Here is a 13,225-nt window from a genome sequence, read left to right as displayed (position 1 = left end):
CAAAACATCTAAAGTCTAAAAGTTATTAATTAAAATGGCAACATTTGACCACATGTCTTATTTTCTTGGATTTAATATAATGATCATATGATTTATACAAAACTAGATGGTTAGTTTATATGATTTGTCATATTATTCGGTACAACTATTACATGGTTTCAAAAACTAACATGGACAATCATTTTGGCCAAAGTCGTCTCATTTTAGAGGTTAGTAAACCAAAGTGACCCTCGTATAAGGGGCAAATTCGTCATTCGACATTGCCATGTCATCTATTCATATGGTGGTTCGTCATTTTGTCTTCATTACATGTCCCTCAAAGTTCTTTCATTAAGTTACTCTCTTGCAATAAAATGATTTTTAAAGCTGAGGACTTGGTGATACGTTGAATACAAGCTAGAATCAAACAATGTAGTTGACATTGTGGTACGTTAGGGCAAACAGTGTGACCGGAGACCCTAAGAAGGCGTACAGTAAGCACAAACTTGAATTACACTCATTTTTGCTAAGTGTTGCTTCCCGATTATGTTTTTTTTTCACAAAATCCAATTTTTATTTTATTTTACAGGGAATTTATCTAATATCTTTATACTAAAGGTTCATCATGTAGAGTTTTTCACCAAGTATAAAGAACGTCATTACATGGATGGCAAAGTAGATTATGTGGACTGCATGGACATAAATGTATTTTTCAGTCCATAAACTTAATGCAATTATCTAGGAATTAGGGTACATTAATGGTGATAATGTCTCATTTTCGAATTCTTGAAGTTGATCTGGACTATGCTCTATTACCTTTAGGATGAGACCAATATGTTTTGAAGTTATGGAAATATGTGGGTAATAACAAAGAAATTCCCATGTATAGCGAGCACGGTCAAACTAGGGTACATACGTATCTCATGTCCCTCTTATCTAAGGTCATAACAAAGGAGATAGGTGGGGGTGTTTCCATGAGTTAAACATCAGTAAAACTGATAGCTTCTTTTTATTACTTCTTTTCCTAGTTTATTTTAGTTCATTCCATCTCATTTTAGTTAATATTCATGCATATTTTCTCTTTTTGTTATTTTTCACCTTTATCGGGTACTTTCTAGTCTTTTGAGCTTAATTGCAGAATTTATCGAAGACTATTCAACATGGAGCAATGGAGGGAATACAATACCTTTAGAACTTGCATTTTGCTTGTGGACTTGAAGTGGTGCGTTGGGCTTGTTGTCAACATAATCAAAGGAGCAAGTTGGGCTTAATTTTAGATGAAGAATGATGATGATGTGAAGAGAATTTTGAGCTATAGAAGATCAAGGAAGCAATGGCCCATCTTGGGAGAGTCAAGAAGACACAATTGGGATATCAAGAACCTTTACATGTGGGTTGCACCAAGAAATAAAGGAGCAAAACTAGAAGGCCAACCAAATGGGCCAAATGACCCAGAATCCACGCGGTCCGCGTGGATTTACAAATGGTCTGCGTGGATCGCACTGTGAAGAATCCAGATTTTAGACTTTTTGACTCTATTTTGGGAAGGTTGGTGGAATGCTTTTAGGGGACTTTTGGATCCGATTTTTGACCACTTTTACTGGAGTTTTGAAGGAAGAAGGAAGAGGAAGACATGAAGAACAACACTTTTGCTCTCTAGAAGATTGGAAGATTTAGAAGGTTGGAGCAATTTTTCTTCCAACTTGCATCTTGAAAAATGTTTGGTATCACTAATCTACTTTGCATTTCTTTCATTTTGGTCATGCTTGGCTAGACTCATATTTGGTTGACTTGGATGTAACTGCTTGAATGTTTTGGTTATTTTGAAGAACTCCATGAACTTGTGTTGAATATCTATCATTATATTTTCTATGAAAACTTCCTTCATGTTTATATATCTCTAGTCATGAATATTGATATGTGAATGTTATTTTTGTTGGTTAAATTCTTGGCTAAGTAATGGGTCTTCAATTTAACAAGCAACAATTAGTTTAAATGTTTGTTTTCATTTCATTTAGACTAAGAAAATATTTTCTCCATAGTGGTAATGAAAGCAATAGATTACTCTTTGGATTTGGTGACTCTTAAAACCTAATGCTAATTGATTTTCACAAAATTACATGCTTCATTAGTTTTGTGACTTTGATTTAGGAAATGTGCTATGAGCTTCTCTAGTTATTTTAATACAAAAGAAGAGTTGAGGCAAGTTATGCTTATAAATTGCTATAGCCAAGTTAGATTATAAACAAAAGTATTGCACCTTGGTATTCTCATGATTATTTAACCAAATGTTCAAGTAATGATGTAACATCCGGATTCCCAGGTATGTCATTTTAAGTATTTATTTTTGAGGATCATTGACCTACTCGACGAGTTGGCGCTATAACTCGTCGAGTAGAGTCGGGATGGCCACGTTGGTTTAATGATCTACTCGACGGATCCGGATGTAGACTCGCTGAGTAGGTGCTGTGAGTTGAAACCCTAAATCCCTGGGTTTGGGGCCTATATAAGGATAAGTATAGCCTCATTTGCGACTCTCCATCTGTCTCCTTTCACCAAGAGAAACCCTAATCGCCCCCTTGAGCTATAGAGAGAGTTTTGAGCCATTGTTTGAGATCTTGGTGCATTTTGGTAGAGAGAAAAAGGATTCCCAAGCAAGGATTGTGAAGAAGTTGCTAGATCTGCTGCTTAGTCATCTAGGAGCTTCTATTCAAGGTATAAAGTTCGTACCTTTCTCTCTTGTATGGATAGATCTCATGGTTTTAGAGTTAGGGCTCCATTTCCATCTTATTTTGGGGACCTTGAAGGTTTTGAGCACCTTCATTGAAATAAACATCAGATCTGGACCTAGTGAGGTCCCTAGAGTCGAAAGTCCCCTGCTTTATTCAGCCATGACAACCCCTTAAATGAGAGACTTCTTCTCAAGCTTGTTCTTGGCATTTTTAGCCCTTAGTGCTATGCATGAACGTAAAGCTCGAGGCTTTACGTGATATTCAGGCCTTGGGAGCTTAGATCTAGGGTGTGAGAGAGTTTTCTGCCTTGAAATCTTCTGAATACAAGTTGAAACCGAACGGACTCGCCGAGTTGATGAGCCGACTCGACGAGCCGGTTAGGGTTTTGTCCCGATGAACTGAGTCAGACGGTGACCCGTCGAGTTAGGGGTTAGCTCGTCGAGTTGGAGCTTGTCGGGGTTGCCATGAATCGACTGGACTCGACGAGTCTCCCGAGTGCACTCGACGAGTCTGGTCAAAGTTGGACTGTTGACTGGAGTTGACTTCTGTTGACTTTAGGGCCTGGTTAAAATGAGTGAAAGAGGTCAGGGAAGGGTAGAATGGTCTTCTACCCACTTTTCAGAGATAAGAGTAGAATATTAATTAGAAATATTAATTGTAATAGGCGGAGGCTAGACCGAGGATTTCGGGCACGAGACTTTTACTAGCTATCTTACGAGGTGAGTCTTCTCACTATACATTACCTAGAGTGGTATTTATGTGCAGACCGGAGAGTCTTATGTGTTATGTGTTTACTTGAGATTATGTGCATTGTGATTTATGTATGCTATGTGCTAACCAGACCGGACCGGAGGGTCCAACGATTTAGACCGGACCAGAGGGTCCAACGAGCTAGACCGGACCGGAGGGTCCAACGAGCTACGGGAGTGGAGGGTCCCGCTGAGACACATTGACCAGAGGGTCTTACCGAGTTATAGCCTCGAGTGGCTTATGTGCTGAATGTGGTATTTTGGGGAACTCACTAAGCATTTATGCTTACCGTGTTATGTGATATGTGTTTCAGGTACTACCGAGGATCGCAGGAAGGCGCCGGCATGATTTGTACACACTGGCAGAGGATTATGTTTTTGAGATTCTGGGATATGTTTTATTGTGATGACATTTGATACATATGAGATTTTAGAATATTATATGAGTTTTATTGTGTTTGAAAAATGAAAAATTGTTTTAAAATTTACGTCGTTACAAGTTGGTATCAGAGCCTTGGTTTGAGGGATTCGGATACACCTTCGGGCATATCTAGACTCAAACTGAGGATTTGAGAAAAGTTTTCAAAAAGAAACAATTTTTCTAAAAAGAGTAAAAGATTTCCAGAGCGAGCGGAAATGAGCAGTGTGTACAATCAGCCAGCTCCCGAACAGTGATTTCCCAAAATACCCTTACGTTACATGTTATGATATTATGTGATGTGTTATGCATGCTAGAGTAGGCTAGATAATTCATATGTTAGGACTAGAGTGGCCTGATTTGTGATGCCTTAGCCTAGGAGTTTCTGCTGCTGTGAGTGGTTTTGAGTGCACTTAGGTAGCAAAGAGTAGCTTATGAGAAGTCTGCTGGAGAGTAGGCTGGGTTCAGAGTGGTATAGAGTACTTGCGAGTTGGGATCCTAGGAGGAGGACTTTGGGTGGATACGGATACGATGTGGAAGGTACTATTGGGCCCGTACTACTGAAAGCATCGGATCAGTATGCATTCCAAGTAAGAATCCTCAGGGTGCTAAGGAACAAGTAGGATCGGTTGGTCGAGTGTGAGTAATCTTGGTCGAGTCTCTGATTATTTTATGTTGTGTTTCAGAGGCATCATGGTGGTTACGCGCCACAACCCAGGAGGCAGTGGTACCAGTGTTACCAGTGATGAGAAGATTCGTAGGTTGATTCACGACGAGGTGGCCGCAGCCATTCGAACTGAGATTCCTGAGATGTTTGGGTCTATCAAGACCACGTTGATTGAGACATTTGATGAGCGGTATGCCGCTCTTACCGAGGCTGCTGTTGCTGCAGCCACCGCAGCCGTCGCCGCTGCCAGGCCACAGGGGGATGACTTGTTGCTGTACTGAGAATTCAACAACACGAAGCCACCAGAGTTTGATGGGACTCAGGACCTAATAGCCACGATGAGGTGGATCTCTGAAATTGAGGGGTGCTTCTACACATGTTCTTGTCCGGAGCATCTGAGGGTACGGTTCGCACTGAACCGGCTTCGCTTGGGAGTGAAGGACTGGTGGAAGTTTGTGACAACTGACTTTACTACTGCAGAGCTTACTGCGATGACTTGGGAGAGGTTCACCGCTATGTTTCAAGACGAGTACGTTCCCCCGGTGGAGAGGGAACGGTTGGCCCAGGAGTTCTTGTCCCTCAAGCAGGGGACTGAGTCTGCGACTGTGATCACACGGATGTTTCATGAGAGGACATTGTTTTTCCCTAAGCACGTGTCTTCTGAGCAGGCACGTATGAGCCGATATTTGAGCATTCTGAGGAGAGACATTCGGGAGTTCGTGGCGAACTCGACATACCGAACATTTGCTGAGCTCCAGGCAAATGCTCGGAAGAGGGAGATTGAGCTAGAGACTCAGGCAAGGGAGTAGGCGGAGTCTCAGAGGAGGGATAGGCGGCCGACACAGTCCCAGTCGGCGGCCAAGCGGGCAAAGCCCGCTGATTCGAGATCGGGAGGTCAGAAGGGCCGCACTTGTGGGAAGTGCGGCAAGAGCCATGATGGGGTGTGCAGAGCAGGTGTGTGTTACAAGTGCGGGAAGGAGGGGCATATCGCGAGGGATTGCCCCAAGGGATTTTCGGTTTACTTCCATTGCAACCAGACTGGCCATAGGAAGGTCGAGTGCCCGTAGCTGCTTCAGGGATCAGCGCAGGGATCTGCGCCTTCTTCTACTCGAGCGACAGAGAGTCGGCCCGTGAAGGCCGAGGCACCGAAAGCTCGCGGTAGAGCCTTCCAGTTGACAGCGGAGGAGGTCCGCGCAGCACCTGATGTTGTGGCTGGTATGTGATCTTTTGCTTATTCTTTTGTTTAAATATGGTGCTTATTTGTGATATGTTTAGGTACTTTTCTTGTGAGTTCTGTACCTGCTTTGGTGTTGTTTGACTCGGGTGCGAGTCGATCCTTCGTATCGCTAGCATTTAGTCGTCACATCAGTATCCGACGTGAGGCGTTGAGTCGACCTTTGAGAATCTCCATAGCTGATGAGCATGCGGTTTTGCGACTGATATGATCCGGGGATGTGTGCTTGAGATTTTTGGAGTCAATTTTCCGATAGATTTGGTACCTATCGCGATGAGGGATGTCTGTGTCATCGTGGGCATGGACTGGTTGAGTCGATTCGGGGCTATGATCGACTGTGAGCGTCAATTAGTGACCATCCGGAACCCTAGTAGGGGAGTACTTACGGTATTCGGCGAGGGTACCCGATCTGGGTCAGCATTTCGTTCGGCTGCTCGAGCAAGGCAGAGTTTGCAACAGGGTTGCATGGGTCTTCTGGCATATGTGTCAGATACGCAGGATGTTACGGAGAGACCGAGTACTGTCGCTGAGGTTCCGGTGGTTAGCGAGTTTCCGGACGTTTTCCCCGAGGAGTTACCGGGTGTGCCTCCCGAGAGGCAGGTGGAGTTTCGTATTGATTTACTTCCGGGGGCGGCACCTATCGCCAAGGCGCCCTATCGCCTTGCGCCGCCAGAGATGTAGGAGTTATTCTCGCAGCTCCAGGAGCTGTTGGGAAAGGGATTTATCTGGCCGAGTAGTTCGCCTTGGGGAACACCAATCCTTTTTGTCAAGAAAAATGATGGCTCGCACCGGATGTGCATTGATTACCGGGAGTTGAACAAGCTGACGGTCAAGAACCGTTATCCACTCCCGAAGATCGACGATCTGTTCGATCAGTTGCAGGGTGCATCTTGGTTTTCCAAGATCGATTTGAGGTCTGGTTATCACCAGATGAGGGTTGGTGAGGAGGATATTCAGAAGACAGCATTTAGAACTCGTTATGGGCATTACGAGTTCGTGGTGATGCCTTTCGGGCTCACCAATGCACCAGCAGCGTTCATGGATGTCATGAATCGGGTATGCAGGCCTATGTTGGATCGTTCGGTGATCGTGTTCATCGACGATATTTTGGTGTATTCGAGGTCTAGATAGCAGCATGAGGAGCATTTGAGAGAAGTCCTCGGAGTATTGAGATCGGAGAGGCTTTATGCCAAATTCTCCAAGTGTGATTTCTGGTTGCGAGAGGTCCAGTTCTTGGGGCACCTCGTTAATCAGAATGGGATTTTGGTCGACCCGGCCAAGATTGAGGCGGTTATGAGTTGGGAGGTGCCGAGATCCCCCACCGAGATCAGGAGCTTTCTGGGGTTGGCCGGCTACTACCGGAGGTTTATCAGAGATTTCTCCAAGATTGTTGTTCCTCTCACCAAGTTGACCCGGAAGGGCGTTGCTTTTGTTTGGGGTCCCGAGCAGCAAACCTCGTTTGAGACTCTTCGCCAGAGATTGTGCGAAGCTCCAGTGTTAGCTCTTCCTGAGGGAATGGAGGACTTTGTGGTTTACTGCGATGCATCCATATCGGGGTTAGGTACAGTGCTTATGCAGAGAGGGCACGTGATAGCATATGCATCGAGGCAGCTGAAGCCTCATGAGATGAGGTATCCCACCCATGATTTAGAGTTGGGGGCAGTAGTATTCGCCCTCAAGATCTGGCGCCATTATTTGTATGGGGTTCGGTGTACCATATACACGGACCACAAGAGCTTGAAGTATCTGATGGATCAGCCCAACCTGAATATGCGCCAGAGGAGGTGGTTAGACGTGGTAAAAAATTATGACTGTGAAATTCTGTATCACCCGGGCAAGGCTAACGTGGTAGCCGATGCCCTGAGTCGCAAGGCGGAGAGTGCCCCGATTCGGGACATATGCATGAGGATGACAGTGATGACTCCGGTATTGGATGTCATTCGAGAGGCCCAGGCTGAGGCCGTGAGACCGGAGAACCGCAAGAGGGAGTGGGTGATTGGGCAAGTATCCGAGTTTGTGACGGATAGCCGAGGACTTATGACCTTTCGAGGTCGGATTTGGATACCTTATACGGGCGGAGCTCGTAGCACTCTGATGGAGGAAGCGCATAGGTCAAGATTTTCAATCCATCCCGGGGCCACTAAGATTTATTTGGATCTGAAGAAAGATTATTGGTGGCCCTGTACGAAAAGGGATGTTGCTTGGGTGGTCGAGAGGTGCTTGACCTGTCGCCGGGTCAAGGCGGAGCACCAACGTCCGCATGGTCCATTGCAGCCTTTGGAGATTCCCCAGTGGAAGTGGGAGCATATCTCGATGGAATTTATCACCAAATTACCGAGAACGGCGCGTGAAGTTGACGCGATCTGGGTGATTGTGGATCGGTTGACGAAGAGTGCTTATTTCCTTGCTATTAGTGAGAGCTCTTCTGCTGAGAGGCTGGCAGAGATTTATGTGCGTGAGGTGGTAGCTCGGCATGGAGTACCGACATCCATAGTGTCGGATCGGGATGTGCGTTTTACTTCCAGATTCTGGAAGAAGTTCCATGAGGAGTTGGGAACGCGATTGCATTTTAGTACCGCCTACCACCCATAGACAGACGGACAGAGAGAGCGAACGATTCAAACGCTCGAGGACATGATCCGAGCATGTGTTATGGACTTCGGCGGGAGTTGGGACATATACCTACCCTTGACTGAGTTTTCTTACAACAACAACCATCACTCGAGCATTGGTATGCCTCCCTTTGAGCTCCTATATGGGAGGAGGTGTCGCACTCCCATCTGTTGGGGTGAGGTGGGGCAGAGAGTTATGGGCAGCACTGAGATAGTGCTGAAGACGACCAAGCAGGTTCAGCAGGTCAGACAGAGGTTACTGATGGCACAGAGTCGTCAGAAGAGTTACGCGGATAGACGACGATCTGAGCTTGAGTTTCAGGTCGGAGATTTTGTGTTCCTGAAAGTTTCCCCCTGGAAAGGGGTGATCCGGTTCAGGAAGCGGGGCAAGTTGGGGCCTCGATATATCGGTCCGTTCAGAGTGACCGCCAGAGTGGGTAAGGTAGCATACCAGTTGGAGCTACCTGCGGAGTTGAGTCAGATCCATAACACCTTCCACGTGTCCCAGTTGCGGAAGTGTGTGGCTGATGAGACGACAGTGGTACCATTAGAGGACATTCAGGTGGATACAAGCCTAAATTACATAGAGAGGCCGATCGCGATCTTGGATCGAAAGGTGAAAGTTCTGAGGAACAAGGAAGTGTTGGATTAGTGTCTAAGCCCGTAACCATATTTGGTAAATACTTGACCCGATTGTGCATGGTCCTTTTGGGTTGCCTTCACCAAAGCAACTTGACTGGAGAAATTAAATAGAGAGAGAAGTTATTATGATTTATTAATATGTTATAAGAATAATATATTAAAGGAGAAATCATATTTGTTTAATTAATATTGGTCAATAATTAATTAAGAATTAATTTTGTGATCAAGTGTAATTAATTAAACTAGAGGGGCTGAATTATAATTATGTAATAGTTGCAAAATAGGGCAATGGTTATCCTTGTTAAAGGATGGACGAATTCAAGGATAAGGATATCCTTAAAATCGTCCAAGGTCCAAGAGATAAGGGTTTTCAAGGCTTATCTTGTGGTTGCTTGGTGGGCAAGTAACTAGATAAGGATAAGGACTGAAACTCTAATCCCAACCCTATATAAAGACCCCTAAGGCCTTAGGAATTCGGGTACATGCTTCTAAGAAGTCCCAAGGACGATTTCTACCTCTCCCCTTCTCTCTCTATAGCCTCTCCAATTGCTTGTGGTGTTTGTGAGCCATTAGAGGCACTACACTTGTGGTGCTTGCTTTCAAGACTTAGGGTTTGAAGATTTAAGTTGTTATTGCAATATAACAACAAGAGGTATGTGATCTAACCTTATATATGAATTTCGAAAATAGCATGCTACATTAGGGTTTTATTCATGTGTTCATAATGTTGTCTATCTAATAGTGAAAACATAGATCCAATTCTAGGGTTGCATGCACACATAGGATTGTATGTCTAAAACCCATCAGTGGTATCAGAGCCTTTGGTTAACTTGTTTTCAATTAGTATTATTCAATTGTATGAACTTGACAAATTAGGGTTTATAGCCAATAAACCCCAGGAGGCCTTAGATTTCGAGATTAGGGTTTCCTAACCCTAATTTGCGAAAATCTTGAAAGGGTTTTGAATCCTTTCCTTTTAATCCAAGATTTCGAAATCTAGGGTTTGCAAACCCTTAGATTTCGAGATTTGCCTCCTTCCCCAAGATAAGATCCTAAATTTTAGGGATTAGGATAATCCCATATCTTGTAATTATCTTTTAATGGTTAAATATGTTAAATCAAAGATTTGGAATTATCCCATCCCCTTATTTTCGAAATTTAGAGGGATTAAAGGGATTAGGATAAATTAATTGTTTAAATGGTAATTATCCTTATGATTTAGATAATCCCTTATGATTTGATAATTAAATTAATAGTTTAATTTAAGATAATTATTAAATCAATTGTTTTAATATTTAAAATTTTAATTTAAATGGTATTAAATTCGAAAATTTTAAATTGAAGATTAAAATCTTAGTATTTTGAAATGTCTAAAATACACCCTATACTATTATATTATTACAAGCTTAATAAATATATATGTATAATTAAAAGGCTAGTCTTACCGTTAGTAGGCCTCATTCACGAAGCCGGTCTATAAGGTGGGTATAAGGTTGCTGCCTATAAAATGGCGCTTAATGGGTGTACACTCACACCCACCGCTTGCTTGACTGGTGGAGGGTCGTTAGCCGAACGGGTAGGATAGGGCAATCCACTCTTCATTAATAAGTATAATAAAGTAACTAAACGTTTTTTTTTACAAATTCCCAATCCTAGTTACTTTAGGCAAAAGTGAAATTGATGCAATCCCATGAAATTACACTTTGCACCCTTGCTAAAGAAGTTAGTGGAGCGTGTGTGGTTTACCGGCACACTAATTGGTTCTAAGCAAAGGTGGCAAAGGGTGATTCATTGTTTATCATAGTTCGATGGAGCGTGTTTGGTTTACCGGCACATCGAATAGGTGATTGTAACAATGAAGGCACCATGTAGATTTGCATGGTTATTCACACCCACTTTGTGATCCTCGGCATCCCAGTCACAAACGAGAGGGGCATATCGAGATTCAAACATGCCATTGAAAAGTTCAATGTATCTCCAAGAAAATCTAGGAATTCTCAATACATTTAAAACTTAAGCATATGTTTTTCATGGTGAAGAATTAGTGAATCGTCATTCACTTACCTCCAAATTATTTGCGTGTTGGATTACGGCATCCCTTTTCTAATATGTAAATAATGTTGTTGGGTCCTAGCCCTAATTTTTCATTTTGGGTGTTTAATTAGGGATTCAATTCTAATCAAACTTTGTCCTTTTCTAATTGTAGATGTCTAACGCAAACAACGCTGCTGCTAACTCATTCACGCTAATGAGTCTTTGTCCAAAAGTGACTTTCGATGGATCGAACTTTAGCGAATGGATAAGATACATTCGCACCATCGCGCGTTACGAGGACAAAGAGTATGTCCTCGACGAGAAGCTCGAGAAGATCAATCCAGAAATCGCTACTCCCGAAGAAATGGCTGTCTTTGAGACCCACGAACGTGATGCAACGAAAGTCCATTGCATCATGATAGCCACAATGAACTCCGAATTCCAAAAGTCCTATGAGGACATGTATCCTTATGAGATGCATATAGACTTGATGGAGAGATATCACCAAAGCGCGAGGCAAGAGCGCTATGAGATCATAACGAATATGATCACTGCTAAAATGGGAAGTGGAGAGTCTCTTACCGTGCACTTGCAAAAGATGCAAAGATATGTTGATCGTCTTCGCAAGTTAAATGTTAACTTTGGGGAGGATTTGGCTATCGACATTATTCTTCACTCCTTGCCCTCGTGTTACAACCAATTTAGGATGACCTACCACATGAACAAGGAAGAGGTCACCCTAAGTAAGCTCCAAGGTCTCCTTAGGGTTGCTGAGAGCAACCTCAAGGACAAGTCTGTTGCACCCACTCCCAATCCACCCGCTGCTCCTGTTTTGGCCATTGGGCAAGGAAGAGGAAAGAAGAGGAAGGCTTCGTCTAAGAACCATCGCAAGGTTAAGTCCCGAGATGGTGCCTCTTCTAGTGGGACCAAAGTTGATCCTGCTAAACCCTGTCCTAACCCAAAGGAGGCAGAGTGCCACCATTGCCACAAAATAGGGCATTGGAAGAGAAGCTGCCCAGAATACCTGCAAGCTATCAAGGAAGGAAAGATCAAGCCATCTTTTGCAGGTATATACACAATTAAATCTAATGATTCATCTCATGCTATTTCTTGGGTTCTTGATACAGGGTGTGGTTACCACATTTGTTCTGATTTGCAGGGACTAAGAAGAAATAGGGATGTGGAGCATGGAAGAATAAATCTAATCATGGGGAACAGAAGATCGTCCCCTGTGACCAAGATTGGAGTGTATTCTCTAGTGCTTAGGAATGGTTTATGTTTAGATTTGAATAATTGTTGCTATTCGCCAGAAATGGCAAGAAACATCATTTCATTTCATGGTTTGTTTAGACAAGGATTTAGATTTTCTTTTAATAATGAGAATGGTTCTATTTGTGCTTATCTAAATGGTGTCTTATATTTTGAAGCAATGCCATGTAATGGAATTTATGAAACTGTTATGATTGTAGATAACCTAGGAAATGATGTTTTATGCATGGATTCGTCCAATAGTATGGATAAAGCATGTTTGTGGCATTGTCGTCTTGGACATGTCAACAAGAAGCGCATAGCCCGACTCCAAAAGGATGGAGTGTTGGAGTCATTCGACCTTAGGGAAGATGACACGTGTGAGTCTTGTTTACTTGGAAAGATGACCAAGTCACCCTTCACTGGTTCCTGTGCAAGGGGTGAGGGTTTGTTGGATCTCATACATACCGATGTATGTGGACCCTTTAGATCCACCACAAAGGATGCGAACCGCTTCTATGTGACTTTCACCGATGATTATAGTAGATATGGGTATATTTACTTAATCAAGCAAAAGTCAGAAACGTTTGAAAAGTTCAAAGAATTCAAACATGAAGTGGAGAATCAATTGAGCAGGAAAATCAAGATGCTTCGATCCGATCGAGGAGGAGAGTACCTAAGTCTTGAATTCCACGATTATCTTAAAGAATGCGGAATCGTTTCGCAATTGACGCCACCTAGGACACCGCAGTTGAATGGTGTGGCAGAAAGGCGTAATCGAACCTTGTTGGACATGGTTCGTTCTATGATGAGTCATGCTTCACTACCTATCTCTTTCTGGGGGTATGCCTTAGAGACTGCCGCCCATATCCTTAACCTAGTCCCTACGAAGAAGGTTGCCAAAACACCT

Source organism: Lactuca virosa, chromosome 8, assembly GCF_052849685.1.
Source record: "Lactuca virosa cultivar CGN04683 chromosome 8, Lactuca_virosa_CGN04683_v6, whole genome shotgun sequence".
Classification (NCBI taxonomy): domain Eukaryota; kingdom Viridiplantae; phylum Streptophyta; class Magnoliopsida; order Asterales; family Asteraceae; genus Lactuca; species Lactuca virosa.
Note: the sequence above shows the minus strand (reverse complement) of the source record.